At 42.1% G+C, this 20,251-nt stretch overlaps 1 protein-coding gene across 3 annotated transcripts in view; it reads left to right on the top strand.

The window, feature by feature from the left end:
• Positions 1-216: 216 nt before the first annotated feature.
• The window catches only part of tln1 (talin 1), a 118,829-nt gene continuing 98,794 nt past the window's right edge, over positions 217-20,251 (top strand). For 2 of the 3 annotated variants that reach the window (XM_035991143.1, XM_035991141.1), the window contains exon 1: positions 217-390. The gene's annotated coding sequence lies outside the window, so the exon portion shown is untranslated. Of the gene's footprint in view, positions 391-761; positions 782-20,251 lie in introns of those variants that run through there. The other variant, XM_035991142.1, reaches the window with a different exon arrangement.

The raw sequence follows: 20,251 nt of genomic DNA, 5'->3' as shown, positions 1-20,251 counted from the left end.
TCTATCTTGCTCTAACGCTTGCCTTCCTTGTATCCATATTGGATAGATCCATATTGGATTGTTGCCATAGGTCAGTTGACTAACAGTAGAAACACCCGCGTACCATAGAGCTGCAGTTCATAAAGTCTCCACAGAAGGGCGCCACCGCCCCGCTGCACGGCGACGCAGCCAGCCAGCCAGCCAGCCAGCCCGCCAGCCCGCCGGGGTGGAGTTAGCACCAGCACTGCTGAGAGCGGATAGGGAGGGGAACTAGAAGAAGAGAAGACGCTGTCTGGCTTTTCCCCTTGCTACAGAAAACTTGCCTTCTACCGGGAATAATCGAAATACCTTTCACAATTTTGGTTTTCAAAGTACGAGGCGGCGCCGGCGGGAGTGGATTCACGCACTCAGGTCAGAATGAATGTTTCTAACTTTGAAAAGTTTCCACCGTTCTAGCAAAAAGTCCTTGACGTCACCAGAGAGTCGATGTGGAAGCGAGAAAAACTTAGTAAAAGAACGCAGACATAGGCCTGCTAATGTACAGACGCAGTCCAAACTGCCCTGAGTGTGAAAACCCACAAGCTAGCTAACAAACATAGGAAACGACGTTCTGTGAAGTAACAAGCGCCACACAGACAGACAAACAGACAGACAGCGAAGTATGCCTTTCCCCCCACATACCCAGCTCAATGTCCTGTGGGCTCTATCACTGTCCCATCAAGAAGACACATGCACTGTTGTGTTCAAGTTGCCGTAGAATTAGTTAGGGCGTCTGGAATTTCAGTTGAGGTGACGGGTCTCTGTGAATATTGATACATCTTTTTTGCACTGTCAAAGTTCCGTATTTCAAAGAGGCTATTTTCTTGAGACCAACTCTACACTTAACGTTACTGACATACAGCAGGAAATCAGCTTTAAAAACTTCATTGTGTAGCTGCTCAAGACTAGCTGACATGTGACCTTCTGTCTTTTTCTTTTAGTTCTGCTTTAACAAAGCTGAGTGCCAGGGCGTGTTATTAGGCAGCTAGCAGACAAGCAAGCAAGAAAATCTAGCCTCCGGGTGTGAATTCTTACACCACTGTGATGTGGTGTGCGACAGAGTGGAGGAATTTGCATGGAGCAGTAGCATACACTTCTGACAGTTGTAGGCTATAAGGCAGGTTTTTATTTGAAAACATACCAAAAACCACAGTGAGCCTGGTATGGGAGGATTCTGTGAGGCCTTAGAGCAGTTTACTCAGTGTTGCAGGGCGTTCTACATGCTGGCACATGCTATGACTGCCTCCATGCAACATAAGGACATTTTTACAGTAGTCTAAAAAAACCCACAATAATTCCATGGTAGGTTTGACCCAACACCAGGATTTTAAAGTCATTGCAACATCCTTGCAACCAGAACAGTTTACCCATCATACTGTATTTTTACAGTGTAATAGATGGAGATGACCAAGATGTTCAAAACACATGGTGTGTATCAAGTCCCAGGGCTATCAGAGCACAGTGTCAAGTCAAGGCTCAAGTTCTTAAGGGAAGCTGTCTGTTTCTTGCATAATAGTCATTGTATTCCTCAATTACTTCTCTGTGATGATCCAGTTCTATGCAAGCTGTGAGTTATTACCATATTATTATGAGCCAACCTACACATATAATAATATGTTGATCCAGGCTCTTGTCCTTTAAACGGAGATGATTGGACCTAATGGATGAAATAGTGATTATAGTGTTACTGCATTGAGTATGACTAAACGGTTTCTGAATTCTCAGTTTGACAGAAGCACAGAGGGGATGTCTGGATGAAACTCTTTTAAGACAAAGTGAATTAACCGAAAAAAAAAAAATGCTGATGTGTTTTAGTGCTGAAATAATTAGTTGAACAACCAAAAATGAATCGACAACGATTTTTGCGTCATTGGTCAGCTTTTTGGCGTTGAGAGGAAAAAGAACCAGTGTTTGAACTTCTCTCTCTTTATCTCATTCTTGTCAGCTATATCTGTCACTTTTCATGTTGGCAACATTGAATGTCTTCTGGCAGAGACTGTCTGTCTGAAAATGGTACATTTAAAACGACATCACATCTCCCAGTCTCTGTGACTTACAGCTTTTTCACTCCGCCTTCCAGTGGAGCTGTTTGGAATAGCTATACACTTTAGATTTCCGATGTGACATTGTATCATGTCATGTCATGTGTCATCACCCATTGTACAAACTAGTCCTGTTTGAGCCTATCCCAACCCAAAGTGCAGAGTGGACGTAAAGAATGGCATGGCAGTTGATTATTCAAATGCACCAACAATGTACTAAACACATGCAGAGTATACTTTTGCATCACTGCAGCAAGTTTAAAGCTTCATCAACAGGAGGTCAGCAAAACAAGATTCTCAACTTGAATTAAGTATTCTTAAAGCCACGTGAGCTCCAGAAACACCAAATGAAGACCTTTGGAGAATTCAAAGAAAATTCTCATGCCAAAACAACTAGGATGGACCATTTGAAAGGAAGGAGGGGCTTATATCTGCCCAATCATTGATCATCGTTTGTTGAGGAAGGTTTTGTTGTTGCAGTAGTTGGCTTGGTGTCCCGCTCTGTCTGTCACTTCCTGTGTTGTATGCTGCTGGGAGGAAAGGAGAGGACGGAGGTGGAACACTTTGGTCTGTCACAAAATGTGCTGCAGTTTTCACGGTCCACCAGAGGATGGCTTTTTAGTTCCTCGCTTTTGGTAGAAGCACATGGAGGGCACACTAACTCATGCATGCAAGACTTTATTGACTTTTCGTCTGCTCTTGATTGAATCCAGCCACTAATTGTAGCCAATAAACTGTCGTCTCTTTTCAATCTTGATGGTAGCATTGTAATGTGGATTGTGGATGTCCTGACATGTCGGCCCCAGAGGGTCAGAGTTAATGATGCCTTGTCACAGCAGGGTCTATCTTTCACTGGAGCACCACAGGAATGGGTTCTTTACTCTGTATGTCCTCTATACCAGTGGTTTCCAACACCCTTTTTGGTCTGAGGCCCACCCCACAGTCCTGTCAGATTAACTCACGTACCCCTTCATCAAGTCCCAATGTATGTTCCAAATAGGAGTGCAACAGATCACAAAACTCACGGTACGGATCAACTTTGAATGCACCACGAGGTTTACCAGTTTGAAATAAACACAACATTTAGCAGCAGTGACCAGTGCTAGTTTGTGTCTTTTAGCTCATAGCTTTAGCTGCAGACTGTTCTACCATTTATTCATTACTTTTAACTACCTGTTTACACTTCGGTGTACAGGTGTTACAGCTGATACATTCTTTTATTCAACTCATAATTTCTACTTTTTTCAAATCAGTTGAGCTGCTTCACAATCAAGTACCCCCTGGCAACAGCAGAAGTGACCAAATACCTCGATATCGATACCGCAACGATATTGTAGTGTTGACTATTGGTGCTTTCACAAAATATTTACACAATGAGATTTGTGATGAATAATCATCAGTAATGTGGATACAATGACTAAGTGGGTAAAGGCAAATAATAGAACAGCTAGAACAGTCTGGTATGTTCAGACAATGACATAACGTTAGTGTAATGCAGCCTTTTAAAACCAGGAAAAGACAACACTTATGCCATATTACGATATCCAAAATCTAAGACGATTTCTAGTCTCATATCACAATATCAATATAATATCGATATATTGCCCAGCTCTAGGTGAAAGTAACCCTGGTTGGAAATCACTGCTTTATACCAATGATTGTTGATGATGATGACTGTTGTTATCAGTGTGTTTCATGGGCCTCTTGTTGAATTTGTACACTGGTGTGTCAATCTTTCTCTGAGGCTGAATGCCACAAAAACAAAAGACATGGCCATTGATATCAGAAGATTGGCATCACCGCCCCTCCCGACTGTTGTCAAAGGTCAGGGAGAGGATATATTTGAGAGAAGCATGAATAACCCCAGGCATCTACGCACATTTTGCTCACACTTAGCACTTTATCCTATCCAATTTTATTTTTAGCATTTACAATTTTTTACATCTTTTTATGGACGCAATTGTTGTTCTGTTGTGTGTACTGTCATTGTTTATCTGTGCTTTTCTGCGAGGCAAATTTTCCCAAGTGGGACAATGAAGAACTGAACCATATGTTCACTGTAATTAGTCAGTGCGGCAGGCTGCAGCATTGGGTTTTTAGGTTGGCAGGAGTGGAGGGAAACGGTGCGGTCGGTCACAGTCAGCAGATGTGTGAGGGAAAATCACATCACACGCAGAGGAGAGCAGGCTGCCAGAGAGAGAGACACGTTAGTTTGATAATCACTAGTTGAACACACATTTACAGTGTGGTCTTCATCGAGTAGAAGTTAGTTCAAAGTTCATGATAAGGCCATATCATCAACCCCTACTTGCCTGCTGTCGGTTAATGTTTAATGATTGGTTAATGAGGGTCGGATATCGGCCAAAATTTTTTTTTAAATTAGCATCCCTATTACAGATATATCTGCATCAGCGTTTGTGCCAGCCAATGAAGACTAAGCAATGTCTGTAGTGGAAACCCCACATCTGCCAGGCTCTACTTTAAATAGGTTTGTATATTGGTTGTCATAGAAGGCTTTGGTGTAGGGCTTTGCACTATAGATATAGGATAAGGATAAGAAAGATATAATGCGTAGTTTCTGTCGCCCCCATGAGGAATTCTAAGTAATGACAACAACACTGTCAGCGCATCTGCATGATACAAGCCTTCCGTGATCGCTCACGCACCCCCACCCCCCCTCCTCCACGCAGTTGCTAGTAGCCAAGGAGGACACGGAGCATTAAGAAAACATGATGGACTCTTCAGAAGAGGTCATTATCTTCACTTGAGTTTCTGCGCGGGAAAGTCACCGGACGCCACAATCTTCTGAACATAACCATACTGAGAAATCCAGAGAGAGTTGTGTGGAGCTGATAGTCTTAATTAGCTTTGTAGCAACTCATTTGGCAATGGCTTGAATGTAACAGACATACATTAATATCAAAAAGTTACGCACTAAAGCTTTAATCCAGTTTTGATCGTGTTTTCGGCTCCTAATGATCACAAAAACAATGTAATCGAGAAAAACACTTCTTTTGGCACATTACGTTTTGCAAGAAAACTTTTATTTTGCCTTGTTTTCTGAAGTATTAAGGGCAATTTCACCGTTCTAGGTGTTTTCACTGCTGATTTGTTTAACTACTTCACTGTTGAATAAATGCAACAACTTGTCAAAAGACAATGAGTAATCGTGTAATCATCGTGATTTCAATATTGACCAAAATAATTGTGATTAGGATTTTTTTTCCATAATCCAACAGCCCTACTTTGGTGCATGGAATTAGTTCAAACCAGTACACAAAATACATGCGCTGTTTCAGAATGAAAAATATTCCCTCATTTAACATATCTCTGTAACATATATCTCACCCCAGCCCCAAATGTCTGGTAGTCCAATGCATGACTGCAGTTCGAAAATCGAGAATCGTATGTAGCGTGATTTATCTTTTTTGCGACGATTTTTAAAAGCGATTCTTTTCCCTGGAATCAATATTTTTAATTTAATTTTTTTTTTTTTTTACCAATGATTGACCTAAATATTTTCTGTTTCTACGGTACCGCCAACAGCGACTACATCAAATCCGCTTTCAGCCAAACAGAGCGAAAGCTGAAAATGCAGAAAATCCATGTTCTGTTCTTCTTTACAAATGAAATAAATGTCAGACTGACATGTGATATGATGTGCATTTTTCTTAGAAAACATTTAGTTTGTAGTAGAGTTTAGATTCTCGGCCCGATCCTGAGCCCGACCCGAGCCAGACCGGACCTCGGGTCGGGCTCGGGCCGTTATTTTCCGCCACATCCTCGGGCCGGGCCGGGCCCGGGCCGGACACTTGATCAAGCAATTTTTTTTTTTTATCCATTACCTTATTATCCTATTTGGGTGGGGAGAAAGCTATGCCATAATCAGAAATATTATAAATATATATATAGGCTATATAAAAGTAACAAATGTGTACAAAAGTTAGGCTGCAGTTACAAAATGCAGCACTTCATGCGCGGAGTCTCCTCCTCTCACACGCATCACACCGGGAGCTTGAAGATGTAAAGAAAAAAAGAAAAACAGGAGAATTAACTTTGAGCAAGTGTGGAGGAAAGTCGGAGGTATGGAAGCAGTTTAAACAAGTCGTGGGCAGTGACAACAATATGTTGTTCATCATTGTTTCTATTTTTTTTTTTTTACATTTCTTCATTCAGATCCATTTGCGATCCGTTCCATTCTAAACAAACAGCGCAGTTTACAGGCTTCGTCCTTGTTGTATTATTCTAAACGTCAGCGGCCCACGTATTAAAAAATTGTCGGGTTTAAATTGGGCTCGGGCTCATGATTACAGTTAATGTGTCGGGCCGGGCCGGGCTCGGACGCAACGTGCTCGGGCTCGGGCAGGTTCGGGCTTGATTTTTTGGGCCGATCTAAGCTCTAGTTTGTAGTAATGTCTCATGATATATTGTCTCTAGAAGTGTTTTATTCAACTTTAGTTTTTGTTAAAGAAGGAAAAGAAAATCTCAATACTCAGTACTATCTTTATCCCAATACTTCTAGAATCGCAATAAATGAAAATCGCAATACAAATTAGGGCTGGGTGATATGGAGAAAATCAAATATCACGATATTTTTGACCAAATACTTTGATATCGATATTGCAAAGATACTGGAGGGTTGACAATTATTGCTTTCCCAAAACATTTACACAATGAGGTTTGTGATACATAATCATCAGTAATGTGGATATCATGACTTAAGTGGGTAAAGGCAAATAACAGAACAGCTAAAACAGTCTGGTAAGTTCAGACAATGACATCACTTTACTGTAATGAACCAGGAAAAGACAACACTTATGCCATATTACGATATCCAAAATCTAAGACGATATCTAGTCTCATATCACGATATCGATATATTGCCCAGCTCTATCGGCACCCATGTATCGTGACAGAATTGTATAGGGACAAAAGCATATCATCCCAGTCCTAGTGCTGAGCACTAACCCTTTCTATTTTAGCACCCTTCCTGTAACTCAAAACAGCTGCAATTAGGTTTTTAATGAAATATGTGTGAATGTAATGTTGAGCCTGTAGTGAGTGTGTCATTCAGTTGGACTGGGAGGCTGAATGGTGTTAGTAACCAGACGGCTAATCCTCCACCCGCCAGCCAGCTACACGTATCCAGCCTGTCGAGTCAAGGCTCTGTTGGATAGGTGTCAGTGTGTTGTGTCATGGCCCACTCTCACACCAGTTAAGGAAAGCTGCTTTTCATTCCAGTGTGCTGCAGAGACCGGACCGTAGTGTTTTTCGCTCAGCCATATTTGGTCAAGACAACATGTGCCGCCACTCCCCCAGCACAAGAAATGGTTTGTTTAAGACTGGAGTGAATTCCCAAGCCCGTGTCAGATGCCTGGGGAGTTCAGTGAGAACTCTCCACAGATAAAAGCAGTTTCTACTAGAGCTTTAAGATCAGCTGAAGCAGTAAGGCTGTTTGGAGGAATTAGATATACGTTTTAGAGGAAGTCAGTGGTTTTGATCTCTGACCTCATTATTTAACTCACAGTGACATAAGTGCTAATTTCCAAGATAAGTTTAAGGTGGGACTTGAAGTCTAAGGTTTTGAGACGAAATGCAAATGCAATATGGATAGACGGGCCGTTTTTTTGGCAGTTTGCAGATGATCTGTTGTGTTTTATTTGCCTGATAACTGATAAAGTTAATGAATTAAAAAGTGGTCTACTCTGGCTCCTCTGCAGCTCTGTGTCTGTCCCTCTGCTTCAGATTCACTCCCCACTGAGTCTGACTTCATGCCCCCCCCCCCCCCCCCACAACACTATCTGACTCTGACACTGATTATGTTTCTAATTTATCAGCTTAAATCATTTAAACTTTCTTTTTAGATTTTCATTTTCACCGTATATGCATATTGCTTCCAAATATCAGTTTCATTAACTACTACTAATCTGTATTGTATCAGCCTTGAAAAACTGATATCAGTCGACCCCTAATGTGCACTTATCATATGGATGGGGCGAATATGGATTCCCTTATTGATTCCTGATGATTTTTTTGTGTGGAAAAAGTATGCCTACAGAGGTTTTCAGAGTATTGTCTTGGAGTCTGAACACACACAAGCAAAGGGCTTTACGTTAAAGGGGGGGGGGGGTGTTATCGTGCAGCCCTAGACATGTTAGCTAAATTACATATTTTCCTCATATCGTGCAGCCCTAGACATGCTGGAGAGCATTCTGGTTTATTTCTGTACACAGAAACGGGCTTGGGGTGGAGAGAGCAGTAGAAAAACAAGTATTTAATTTGCCTTTCCAAACAGACGTGAATTGTCTTAAAGTAACAAGTGGGCTCTCCTTTGATGCTGAGACAGCAGCTGCTTGTCTGCTCACGTGCAGAGCCACAGTTACCCAGTGTCTTGAAGATGGAGGAAACCCACTCTGGGCTATGTATGAAACACTGTTCATTGCCGATAATCTTGAATAATTGTACATCATTGTCTGGTTTCCCATTGAGAAGGCTAAAAAGAGTAGCTCATTATTTATGGCATTCAATGACTTAAATTAGTTTGAGCATTGACCGTTGCAATAGGAGCTGATGCTGTTAAACGGTGACATGAACCCACGTGCACCGATGCATCACAGTGGATGTCCACATCCAAATATAGTGAACATTTGAGGAATTGCACGATTAAGAAGTAAACACTGCGTCATAGTCACAGCAAATGATGTGCTCCCAATATAATGTCTGCTTTGCAATATCAATTCTGCTATACACACAGTATGAGCATTTGCTATTTTTGCTTAATGTTCTGTTAGCTACTACTGTATACTGTAGGGGCGGGAGAAAAAAAATCAAATTGTATAAATGATTTTTTTTAAATCAGTTATTTCACCTAGAATCAAAATGTTTTTTTTTGCCAATTATGTACCTAAATATTTTCCCTTTATACAGTACTGCAGAGGGAGACTACATTGTATCTGTTCCCAGAAAATCCATGTTATGTTCTTCTTTATAGACGACAAAAATGTCAGACTGGCTGACTAAACAACTAGTTGAGTGTGAGTAATTGGCTCTAGAAGTGTATTATTCAACTTTTGCTTTTGATAAAAGAAGGAAAAGAAAATCGCAATACCCAACACTATGGAACTGCAATACGACTAGAATTGCAATATATGAAAATCGCAATACAAATTGAATCGGCGCCCATGTATCGCAAAGGATTGGAACTCGGGACAAAAGCACATCCCAAGTATGCTGACCGTCATTCAGAACTTTGGCTTTTTGACCTGCCTGTGGGTCGACTTGCATGTAGTCCCGCCATGGGCGTCAGAGCCATTATGATTCTATTTTTAAAATGATTGGTTTAGTAGAAGTCTACTGAGGAGGACCAACTGCAATCATTCTGAGAAAAGATCTGAGAAAAGTAAAGTAGTTACCTTCATTCGGCTTAGGTGGTGGCCAAAACGGCTCGGCTGCTGCACCTCACCCTTTTAATGGTAGGGAATACAAATTGAATTGAATATAAAAAGGCACTGCTAAAGAAAAGATTGACCGTTACATCTAGTCTCTGGTGATATGTTGGCAGTTGATGTTGTGATGATGATAAAAAAAGAAAAGATATTGAGCAGCCCTGTTGCTTATCGAGAGAGAATGCTCAAAGAAATGAAACTGCATAACACATTGTCACTGCTACCTTTCACTCAGGCAGATTCTCACACGAGCGCGAACACACACACACACACACACACACACACACACACACACACACACACACACACACACACACACACACACACACACACGTAAGTGCCAAAGGGTCGCGGTTTGAGAGACAGAGAGAGGAGGAGTAGGTGGACTACTGTTTACAATGTTTCTGCTAGTTATTAATAACTTACCCTGAACGCTGCTTTGTCACTTTTTGACTGGCCCAAACCCAGGATATTTTCTAGTCAGCTGAACCCGCCCGACAGCAGTGTAAGAGATTCTCAAGTTTAAATAAACGAGTGGTTATTATTAAAGATGGCTCTGAATTAGTCATCAAATCATATTCTGTACTTTTAGCTTTTTATTATTGTGATGTCGTCTGCGGCCATGCAACCACGTCCTCTGGGGGGAAATTACAAAATGTACCTATATTTGTCTAATGTTAGTAAGATAAAAGTATCAAACCACCTGTTAAAAGGGGTGGTTTCTGGGGGAGGAACCCCAAGACCCTGCGTCCCGCCATGCCGGCTGTCCCTTTCACACAGACTTCGTTCGGCTCCGTGACTACCTCAGCCGACAGCCTAAAAGTTGCAACAACTCTGGGCGCCTGGGTAGCTCACCTGGTAGAGCGTGCGCCCATAGATTAGACTCCGACCTGCAGCCCTTTGCTGCATGTCAATTCCCCTCTCTCTCCCCTTTAATGTCTAAGCTGTCCTATACAAATGAAGGCCTAAAATGGCTAAAAAATTATCTTTAAAAAGTTGCAACAACTCTGACCCTGTCTTTATAACTCTCGCACAGTAGGGCTCGTGTGTGTGTGTGTGTGTGTGTGTGTGTGTGTTACAGAGTAGTCTACATTCATGACCTTTCGGCCGGATATCCGTTACCTTTCCCTTTCTTTGTGTTGAATTTTTAAACTCTGGTCGATTTATGACGACTCTGGTTAACTGCAAAACGACTAAAACAACCTTTTGAATGTACACGTTCCAAAACAAGTTCCTTCCTGAGGCTATTTTGCAGCGGCACCGTGGCTCCGTCCGGCGCTTAGCCCCGCCCAAGACGATTGTGATTGGTTTAAAGAAATGGCAATAAACCAGAGCACGTTTTTCTCCCACCCCGGGAATGCTGTGTGGACTAGCCAGACCCTCCGCCGCAGCGCTGTGGAGGAAGGTCTGGCTATGCGAGACTAGGTTCAGAGAGGAGGTGGAAGCTCCGTGAAGTGCTGTCTGACCGACAGCTCTACGTGTGATTAGAAAGAAGCAGAGGAGCAGAATTGCTTGTTGACTGGCACAGAGAAATGCGTTAACAGCCAGTCTGCTGCTCGCCAGGGTACTTACCCCTCGTGTCAATTGCCCGGCACGAGCCGAGACGCCGTCAGAAATAGAGCAGAGGCGCGTATTTTTGTGGAGTGTAGTGTTTCAGTTACAAAACCAATTTAGCTTGGATATGAAAGAGATTCTCTAATTGTACAAGGTTCCCTTTAACCTGGTGCATTACTTAAAGTATTCATGTTTACATTAAGAATTGACCCCAAAGCAGTTTTATTTAACATGAACACACAGCAAACCCCCCCCCCAAAAAAAAATAACCAGACTCTACAGTCAGTGAGTATTGAGTGATATTTCTTTCAGCTATCTTTCGGACCCCAAAATGTAGTCTTCTGTAATCTTTGGAGCATTTTTGACCCCCTTCCTGACAAGCTAGACATAGCTGGTACCAATGGATTCCTTCGGTCTTCTAGTTTCATATGATACAGAGATCAATTCTGTATTTTTTTGAATCGATATTGGATCATTTAAATGTAAAATGATTTGAATCGGAAAATCACATTTTTAAACCCAGCCCTAGACTAAGTGGCTTCTGGTGGAATCAAAAGCATTGTCTAGAGAGGCTATGCCCGGTGGAATCCAATAGCTCTCGTTTTAGCAGCAGACATGCAACCAATTCAGATAGTTATTATTCCGATATGAATAAAATGTAATTATTAAGTGTCTTCAGTGCCCTTACTATGGAATCTGTTTACATGGTAATAACGTGAGACGTCATAACCTAATGAAGCTTAAAATGTACTATTGCGGCGCAAAAAGGCGTGGTGGATTTTATGGGTGCACCTAAATGAAAAAGTTAAAAGGTTAGCCTGGAGCCCCATATCTGCTTCATAATATCACGTTGTGCACCTAAAATATGAGCATTTGCGGTTGTCTGTGCTTGATGTACTGTGTGCTACCATGCAGGTCGACTGACTGTGGATTTGGTGGTCCATCAGACTCTGATTTAACACGAGAAGCATCATTTTGTCCTTCTTCAACGTCAGTCAAAGATAAAGCAGTGAAGGAGAGTGCTCTTTCATTAAAGATGCAAAAATACAAACATCTCTCAGAAATGTGTGAATGTGTGAGTAGTTTTTAACAATGCAGACATTTCCACTTTTCACAATAATGGTAGTTTGTGTCCTAGGAAATGCTATATAAAGTACAATATAAGTACAATAACCAATTTCATGTCAGTGTTTTAACTGCCATGTTTAAATAGGTGCAAATAAATACAGGAAATGGCATATTAATGTGTATAGAGTAAACCTTGTTTGTTGTTGACTTCCTTGGAGTTGAAAATGGTCTCCAATTGTAGATGAGATGTTATCTTCCCTTTGCCACAGTTTCTCCGTCTTCACATTCCTGTTTTCCGTTGGGATTGGCTGCCTTTAGTTCTTGTGCTGGCTGCCAGTGACATACAGCTGAATAAAGCCTCTCTTCTTTCTTCTCTCCCTCTTTCTCTCCGTCTCTATGCTCTGATGCTGGCATACCAGAGGAATGCACAGTTGAATTCCTCTGCCGTGCCGGAGACAGCAGAGCTGGTGCTCATGTTGCCCGGCTAAATATGTACCAGTATCTAATGTAAAGGGTTCAGATAAACCCGGGGCCAGATGACCGACTGTATAAAAAATTGACCACATGGGCAGAGAGGTGGAGCGTGCAGGAGCTGAGGCTGTCTGAATGAAGCCTACACTCTATGCTCCATGGATGTATAATAGGACCTGGATACAGCGTTCGAGGCGGAGCCCCGGTCATTCCTATGAGAGTTGCTCAGTGGCGCACAAAACCAAAAAAATTCAGCTGCTGTGTATAAAATGACCCGGATGATCAGCGCTGCTTCCGCAGTGTGCGGCCTATAGAGCAGGCACACTAGAGACCACCTCCGCCAGTAGAGCAGGCCACTTCCGGTTTAACGCTCTGCTAACTTAATCGGGGATTAAATTATTTCATTGTTGTCGGACCGAATGGATCAAATTCTGATAGTGAAACCAGTTATTTCGCGTATATATGGCTGCTATGCCTGTCACTCAAAGTGACACACCCTTTAAAGGGGTGATAGAGTGATTATACAGGGTATCTCACACTGTTCCTTAAGGTCTCCTATAGGGTATGTAACATTGGTTGGGCTGAAAATGCCCCGGGTGCTATTCTATGGGCCCTAATGCTACCCTCTGGAATGGCCCTATTTGGAATGAGAGCTTTTCTTCCAAATATGGTATGCTCATGAATGTTTAGATGAGCTGCACACTGATTGGTTGAGTGAAGCACATACACACACAGTGGAGACGAGACAGCAGGTCTCATATTTCAGACACTGCAACGTTAAACATTGTTCGTCTGCTATTTCATTACGAAATTCACTTCTGAGACTTTTTAATGCGAGAAATCAACTATGTAAAGCTCAAATAAGGGCAGTTTTACGAAAATTGATGGCTAATTGCAAATTTGGTAAGACGTGTCGGACTTCAGGAGCTCCACACAGTCTGACGAGACAGCGGTGCTCCAAGTCACCGTTTCTGGGTTACTGGACTACCAAATGCCAGCGGCCCGCGGGGCTCTGCGGCCGCCAGCCTGTGGCATTATTTGACCTCTACGTAGTTGATTTCTCGCATAAAAAAGTCTCAGAAGTTAATTTAGTAATGAAATAGCAGACGAACAATGTATAAAATTTCTGAGATCTGCGCGACCTATTCAGAAGACTAGCTGATCTCAGGTCAGTGGTGTAGCCTATGTAAATGTTGGGGTGTGACAAAGGTAGAGACTAGAGCCAAATAAGTCACATAGTTGACTATGAGCTTTGTTGACATTCGCCCGTTTTCAGCAGCAGTTTCAAATTGTGAGATTTGCAGAGGAAAGGGATGTCAATGGGACTTTGAGCTTCTATGTATGTCCTGTTTTACCCACCGAACTGTCGTAATTCAACTATGACAAAGTAAACTCTGTTTTGCATTCTATCACCCCTTTAATAATGCATAACTTCAAGCCTTAAAATAATTTCGTGGAGGAACTTAGCTATAGACACCAAAACATTTTGGTGCCTGGCTGTAAGCCTTCTAACATAATCATTTTAACATGGGGGATCATGGGATATCGACTCACTTTTGGAGTCAGCATTAAGTCGCTATTCAAAGAACTGCAGTTTTTGGCTTCCTGGTTCAGAGCCACAGCCGCTTGTGCCAGATGCATAAAACCGGTGTGTAGATTCAGTACTAAAACTGTATGTACGCACAAAGGCAGAAATATGAATATGCATCATTTTCATCAGATAAAAACAAACGTGTGCCTAATTCGGTTTTTATAAATCTCAATCATTGTGGGAGCATGTGCCTCATTTCCACTCCCACAGGTAGCTATAAATGGATGGAGTAAAACCCTTAAACATTTGTTTGCGCATGGATGCTTGTGCCGGCTCTACCGGTAGACCTGTGAATAACAAGGACAGCAAAGAAGAAGTGCAGTTTCACAGATTGTGTTGCATCAGCAAGCTTTTCCAACAGCACCACAGCAGCTGGCATTGCATGTGACTATCAGGCATGGCTGGAGCTATTTTATCACGCCCATACCACTAATTCATCACATGTACCTGTAAACCATGATTACGGTGAAATCATAATCATCATTAGTAAACAGAGACTAATAATGATATATTTGGACTGAGGTGGGCAGTAGAGATATAGTATGCTAATGTATCTGCTGACTAGGGCTGCAGGATATGAGGAAAATGTCTAATTGCGATTATTGTGACAGATATTGCGATATGATTCAAGATATTGGAGGGAATGATCATTTTTGTATGATCATTTTCATTGAAAAGAATAAAAATGATTATAGTGTGATTTTTTTTTTTTTTTTTTTTTTTTTGCGAGGATCTGTACCAAACAAAAAATGTTCTTAAGTCTGTAGGATAGGATTTAGGGGTGTTGAAATTAATAATTGCATCGATGCATCGCGATGAGGACGTGGATGATTCTCATCATACAAGTGCTCAGTCCAAAACTTTAAAGCATCTTAACCGCCATGCAGGCTCTGTATGTGTTAAGCTGGTGATTTCCGATTTAACTTTAATGCAGAGATGTGTTTCCTCACACATGCTGCTTGTGACTGACGGAGGTTTTCTTTTATCCAACACCACGAAGGAAGTACCACGTGATCAATGAGTCTGGAGCTGAGTGACATAAACTGCATAAACATTGACTGCTATAGATATGGCCTTGATACAAAGTAGAAGGCTGAAGTTACATTGCTGGATAGAATACTACCAACCAGTCCCAAATGCAGAAACTGAGCTCTTTCTACATAATGTGGTGGCCTGTTACATGGACATCCCCCTTCCTAAAATAGGCACAGCAGGGTTGCTCGAGTTAGCTAAAGACCCCACGTGATGTTGTTGTTGGTGTCAGAAGTCGCATAGTTGGACAGAAGAGATGAGCACTCCCTTTTGAGGATACTTTTTTATGTCTGCACAGAAAGCAGTCACAGCAATCTTTTAATGTAAAGAGCTGCAGTGGAGAAACGTGGTAACAAGATGTCAGTGCTGCGGGGATCCTTTGGAACAGCAGTTAGAACGCCTTAGCTTCTGTAATGTGATGTGTTTCCGACTGAAACCAACGGCACATTTGGCTGGGGCAGTTACGAGAAGGATTTAGATGCTTTAGATTTGATTGATCACTCAAAAGTGACTTAAGAAATAAGCGTGACATGTACGAAGCTGTAGAGCGATATGAAGTTCATTCAACCTTTTTATTTATCCTCATGAGATCATTGAGGGGCGAACCCTCATTCTCAATGTCATCGAGTCAAATTACACAGACAAAAACAGAACAACACAGAAAATACAATCATAAGAAATATAGAAAGACAATACAACTTTCTGAGTTGGAAAATGATTTGATAAATAAATTAGGATGGTAAGGGTGCAAAAGAAAGTACAATTATGTGGTGATTTTAAGAAAGGGTTGTCATTTGTTCCAGGAGTCAGGTGCATTAAAACTAATAGCAGTTTATCCAAGTTGAGAGCGAGCTTGTGGAACATGAAGTAAAGGCCAGTCTAAAGTATATGTAGGATACAAATACTTCATATCTCTCTGTAGTATATTGAGGAGGACTGTTGGCCTCCACACACACCTCCCTCCCCCACTGTGTTAGATGAGGAGTTAGAGATGTGTTGAAATTACAACCCAACCATTTTCTTCTGAAAATGTGGACTTAGGTTTTTGCCGACTGAAATCCAAACGCACACCTCTGTCACATGATATTGCTCGACCAGCTACTATGAGCTAACGGTCAAGTGCGGTTTTATATGGCTCTAGGAGTTGTTGGGGCTAGTTGGCCCATATCACATTTGATGGGAGAGGAATTTAGATCTAAAAAATACATATACACTAGTCTCGCATTGCCAGACCTTCCTCCACAGCGCTGCAGAGGAGGGTCTGGCTAGTCCATATAGCATTCCTGGATGGGAGAAAAACGTGCTCTGGTTTATTGGCATTTCTTTGAACCAGTCACAATCGTCTTGGGTGGCGCTAAGCTCCGAACGGAGCAACGGTGCCTCTGCAAAATAGCCTTGAGAGGGAACTTGTTTTTAGAGATGGTCCAATACCATTTTTTTGTTGTCGGCCTGGCTCAGTTTAAACTCTTTGTGAAACATGAACAAACACAAACAATGAATGCCACAGAACTTTCTTTTATTAATATATTATTATAAATAAACTACTTTAACGTAGATTTTCTTTAGGGCTTTCTTACGTGGTATCGGATCGGTGCATGAACTCCAGTACTTCCTGATACCGATACCAGCGTTTTAGGCAGTATCGGAGCTGAGTTAAGTTAGTTATGGACAGTCATGCGATTAAATATTTTTAATCGATCGACAGCCCTACTGAAAGCATAACTTTAACATACCCTAATTTAAACTCTCATCATTATCTCAAGTTTTAAATATATTTTGTTTCACAGATACAGGTCTGCACAATTAGCAACCAAAAACTATTTTAAGAGCTTTTGAAGCAACACATTTAGGTTCTGCAGTGTCCCTGACCTAGCAATAATGCTAAATTGGGGTGTCTGGTTAGCTCACCTGGTTGAGCGTGTGCCCCATGTACAGAGGCTCAGTCCTTGTCGCAGAGGCTGCGGGTTCGCATCCAACTGTGGCCGTTGCATGTCATCCCCCTCTCTCTCCCACTTTCCTGATTTAATCTGTCCTATCAATAAATAGTCTTAATTACATCTCTACTTGTTTTGGTGGAACTTGTGTGCATTCGAGGGTTGTTGTCGTGCAACAGAAAACTCAGATTGGACAGATAGTCTAGCTAAAATGCCAACAAAGAAAATGCGGAAGGTGCGAGACATCTGGCCAAAATAAGGGACATCCGACGTAATTTCCGGCGGCACCTAAACAATCCTGGAAATGAAACGTCGTCGATATAGACTACACAAGGACGCAGGATTAGAACACGGAAAATGTTTTCTTTTACCGTGTCAGGGCCCCGTTTCAGGAAGGAGGTTTACCAAACTCTGAGTCTAACCCTGAACTCTGAGTTGATGTACCCTGAGATGGGAAACTCTGAGTTTTCGGTTCCAGAACAGCTGATTTGAGTTGGCTCAATCAACTCAGAGTAGGTTCACGCGCACCACCACAATAAAAAGGCAGTATGAATGGAGCCATGATACTACACTTCACCATGGCAACAACCACAAACAAACGGGTCGGCGGAAATACTCGTGCACATACAGCGAGTTAAAAAAAACAACACAGCGGCTGCTGCAAAAGAGAGAGAATTTGCGTGGGATAAAATTGCTGCTAGAGTCAATATTCCAATATGGTGTATCATATTTAATCATAAGTATAGCCTAATATTACTCGTGAAATGGTATTGAAGAATCTATTTCATTTAGGTGCAATACTGCGGGCGAAAACGTACTACACCTACTAATCTCACTGAGGCTGCAGCACCATCATTAACACAATTATAATTAATAAGCTATTATTTCAAAGGGTTTACATCATTCACCTGCAATACTGTGGAACTCCTTTTTAAAGTCCAGGGAACACTACAAAACATTTAAAACACGTTTCAGAGTGAGTCACACTCTTCTGATGGAGCTACAGTGGCTTTACTAAAATGCTCCGCATCACCAATGTTGTAAAGAAAACTGCCGTTTTCATAAAAAATGAATGTGACACAAATAATCTGCAGGGATGTAGAGCATGTCCACGATTGGTGACGTTAGTGATATGAGGACGGAGAAGGTTATGTAGGCTGCATAACAGACTGGGAAGAAAAACGATACCACTCAAATAGGAAGTTATCTGGAAATTAAAATGTCGGGGCTTCAATATCATCTCCCGACATGTAACACGCTGCGAAGTAAAGCAGAAGTAAAGCAGCTTCTTCATCAACGGGATCGTCGCTGGAGTTCCCCCTCTCTCTCAGGTTTGATTAACCTCCCTTTCTGAAACAGAAAACCCAGAGTCTCCCTCATCTCAGGGTTAACAAACTCAGAGTTTTCACTAAACCTGCTCTCTGAAACGGGACCCAGGTGGTTTTGATATCCCCCACAGCAGGGTAAACACAGCTGCATCTAATGAACAGATGGCTCCATTTAATTAAGGTGTGCCAGATAGGCACTGTACTGCTGTCAGTTATTTCCCATTGTCCCACGTTCATCAAGTGGAGTAGTAGGAGCATAGGAGGGCACAATTTGGATTTGTGTTTAGGTGTAATTCTTCTCACATGTCCAGCTCTATCTCGACAGCGCTGTGGAGTAAGGTCTGGCTACACCACACGTATATTCTGGGATAGGAGGAAAAAAAACGCTCTGGGTTGTTTGCATTTCTTTAAAGGAACACGCCAACTTATTGGGACTTTAGCTTATTCGCTGTCAAAGTGACGTCAAAATGAATTGCAGTCAATGGAATGCTAACGGGAGGTGATCGTTTGGTAGCATCAAAATGGTGCCATAGGAGGTTCGAGCTCTGAAGCGAAGCTTACCCCCTTGGTTGTGATTTGTAGAGTCACAGCGTGTACAAATAACAAGGTCACATGACACACAGCCATCTTCTAACCGTATATAAACTGGGAACTATATTCTCAGAAAGGTGAAGCACTGCTACTTCTGCTCAGGGCTTCTCAGGCGATGCAAGCATAACACTCCGCCCAAGTAGCAGAAGTAGCAGTGCTTCGCCTTTCTGAGAATATAGTGATATATACTTACTAGGCTAAGCTACCGGTGGAGCCGTCAGACAGAGTTACAACACGCACAGAGATGAGAAGGGTATGTATGGACTTATCTAACTCTGGGGGTTACGGGGAATAAGACAAAGTCCCAATAATTCGGCGTGTTCCTTTTAAACCAATCCCAACGGTCTTGGGCGGTGCTAAGCTCCAGACTCAGCGACGGTGGCTCTGCTAAATAGTCTCGGGGAGGAACTTGTTTTGGTGGAACACTTGCAACACACAAACCAAAACGCTGAATACAATATTAAATGAAGTTAACTGTTGACACAATACAGTAAGGCAAGCTATTTAAATTAGCTGATACATGGTTAAACCTCATTATCTCTTACCAGTGTATCTCTGTGTGTACTTCGACCACAGCAATCCCACCAATCATTCCCTGAAAATGTCCCAATTAGAGAGGAAATGCCTGATACAGGATGTTGACAGTGTTTTCAGTTATGAGGGCCCGCAGCAGCAGTGCACATATTGGGAAGTGAAACAAGAAACCTAAAAATGTTTGACTAAATCTGGACTACCCTAATACTAGTTTACTTGTGTTGTGTATCATGGCGCAGGGTGTGCAGTGACTGTGAGTCCGTATTGTTCTGCTACAGCAGGGCTGCTGTTGGCTGTCATCACACAGGATGTTTGAGTGAGGCTGGGAACCGAGACAGCGCGGGTTGCGTGGTTGCAAAGAGATGTATGTATTCTGCGGCGCTGTGAACTCGTGGTGAACCGTGTTTCACCACAGCTTGTTCCACTTCTGCTGTACTGCTTTACTTCTATACCTTTAGTGAAAGGAGAACACCGGTGTTCTTTTAACCTTTTGTCATTGGCAATAGAGGTCGACCGATATGGGTTTTCTCTGGCCGATGCTGATCTTTAGAAATCAGGGTCAGCCGATGGCTTATTTTGGCCGATATGTGCTTGTTTTTAAACCTCTATTTGAAAGTGTTGAAAGGTAACACTAATATACACA

This window comes from Sander lucioperca, chromosome 14 (assembly GCF_008315115.2).
Source record: "Sander lucioperca isolate FBNREF2018 chromosome 14, SLUC_FBN_1.2, whole genome shotgun sequence".
In the NCBI taxonomy this organism is placed as follows: Eukaryota; Metazoa; Chordata; class Actinopteri; order Perciformes; family Percidae; genus Sander; species Sander lucioperca.
Note: the sequence above shows the minus strand (reverse complement) of the source record. Positions and strands in the feature narration are given on the sequence as shown.